The 2,542-nt window shown below is 38.9% G+C and overlaps 1 pseudogene; it reads right to left on the reverse strand.

Moving 5' to 3' along the window:
* Positions 1–1,199: 1,199 nt before the first annotated feature.
* On the reverse strand, positions 1,200–2,231 carry LOC115971836 (annotated as a pseudogene).
* Positions 2,232–2,542: the final 311 nt, after the last annotated feature.

Consider the following 2,542-nt stretch of genomic DNA (forward strand, 5'->3'; position numbering starts at 1 on the left):
GTGAACTGAAATAGTGTTTCTAATACACAATTTTGGTATAAAATGAATATTATTTAATTTTCGCATTAGAGATATCCAAATCTTAAAGATTTGGATGTGTGATATATAAACTGAAATATTGTTTCTAATACAATTTTGGTATAAAATGAATAATATTTGAATTTTTTGCCTTAGAGATATCTAAACTGATTAGTAGAATCAAAATAGTGCTTTTAAGACACGATTTCTCTATAACATGAATACTATTTGAAGAGGTCATTCCTATATTACAGATATCCAAACTGATATGTAAAACTAAAATTGTGTTTTTAAGACGTTATTTCTATATAACATAAATACTATTGAATTTTTGCTTTAAAGATATTCACAACTTCTAAACATTTAACTGGATTGTTTGTGGGGGCATCTCACCGCCAACAATGGGGATTCATAAACTTCAGACACCCAACAGCCTTAGAGATTTTAATCTTTTCTTGCTTCTTTTATTTTTTATTTTTTAATTACTGGTATTTGTTATTCACTTATTTGTCATTTTTGTTACTGTCTAATGTACTGACATTGTTGGCCCCTTCCTGTTGCAGCAAAAGTGAATATGTCCGTTGTTTACATTTCACATGTGAAGATTCCCTTTATGTTGCCACGAATCGGGGTTATCTTTTACCATGCTAAATTGGTCAGAAACGAGGTTCTTATTGTATGTATGCATGGATGTTTTATCCCTAAAATCATATGAAATTTCTGGTGGTGTTGAGAATTGGGTTGCTGCGGGAGATGGGAAAGTATACATGACGATTGCCAAAGTTGATGTTTGCTCCTAAAGTGACCCTCACATTTACCTGGCGAGCTGGAATGGAGAGACAGATCTTTGGAACCTATTGGTGCAAGTCATTGGGATATAGGTAATGAATTTCTTCTATAGTAATGGTGTCTAATCTACCTGTTAGATTTTCCTTGCCTGACCAATGCTAGGGCATACACAAGACAATGAGATCCGGAACCTGTTGTTTTATATGTTCAGCCCCGTAAACGTAATAAATTCAGACATGGTTGTGGTTAAAGAGTGCGTTTGTTGCTCTGTAACTGTAACTTGTAGTACAATTTTGGATGATTAAGGGCGTGTTTGGTAGAGTATTTTAGTAATATGTTTTCAGTTTTTAAATAATATTATACGTATTTCCATACACTTTTTTACTCACACATTTTCAAAAAAATATAAATAACATTACTCAAACTTCTTTATCAAACGAGCCCTAAATTTCATAAATTGATTACATATATGTCCAAGCTTTATTGCATATAGGCAAAACACTAGGTAGCAAATTCAATTTGTGTTCATGAGTTGGTTTCCTCACTTTCCAGGGACAAAGTTTGTGGTATAAGCCCAGGCATTGTTGTTCACTGGGTCAGCAAGATGATCAGCAAGGTTCTCCAAAGGCCCCTTTCCAGTGACAATGGCCTGCACGAAAAACCCAAACATGGAGAACATGGCGAGGCGGCCATTCTTAATTTCCTTCACCTTAAGCTCAGCAAATGCCTCTGGATCATCAGCAAGCCCCAAAGGATCAAAGCTGCCACCTGGGTATAGAGGGTCAGTGACCTCACCTAGAGGTCCCCCAGCAATGCGGTAACCCTCAACAGCACCCATGAGAATAACCTGTGTAGCCCAGCTAAAATGCTCTGAGCATGAATTAGGCTTGGGTTTCCAAGGTAGTCAAGACCACCCTCACTGAAGATTTGAGCACCAGCTTTGAACCATACTGCTTCGCCAAACTTCACTCCATTCCTTGCAAGAAGCTCTGGGAATACACATCCTAGAGCACCAAGCATTGCCCACCTGCAATGAATAACCTCAAGCTCCCGGTTCTTGGCGAAAGTTTCCGGGTCTGCTGATAGCCCTGCAGTGTCCCATCCATAGTCACCGGGGAATTCACCTGTTAAGTAAGATGGAGGCTCACCAGAGAATGGTCCAAGGTATTTGACGCGATCAGGGCCATACCATGGGCTCCCAGAGGAAGCACCTGGCCTTCCTGCTGTCTTCCTCATCGAAACTCTGCCGTTGTTGCTACGGGCAGTTGATGATAACTCTGTAGGTGTGATCAAAGGAACCACCTTTCCTGTGAATGGAGAAGACAGGGCCATGGTTGCCATGAATTATTAAGCCTTTTGGAGTGAAGGTGGTGGGTGATACCTGATACTGATACAAGAAACTTACGTGTTTACTTGAATGAATGTAGCATACTGAAGTTTCTCTTATATATAGGGTCTGGCGAGGTCCACAAATCCTATCCTTGTGGATCATCATCCTTTGCCTGATTGGTTGATGAGGTTATATGGCATGGATTTACATATCCAACTCATTCACCTAGCCAATCAATGATGGCCGTATTGGATTCTGATCAAAGGGAAATAGAATTTAATCAATATAGCCACATTTTGTTTTTCTCACAAAAGTGTCCAGGACTAGGAGGGTACTATTTTGGTCAAACAATGCCCATATTTTTCTATTGAATGAGAGTGATTGATGAGGACTACAAGATAAAAC

This window comes from Quercus lobata, chromosome 12 (genome assembly GCF_001633185.2).
Source record: "Quercus lobata isolate SW786 chromosome 12, ValleyOak3.0 Primary Assembly, whole genome shotgun sequence".
In the NCBI taxonomy this organism is placed as follows: domain Eukaryota; kingdom Viridiplantae; phylum Streptophyta; class Magnoliopsida; order Fagales; family Fagaceae; genus Quercus; species Quercus lobata.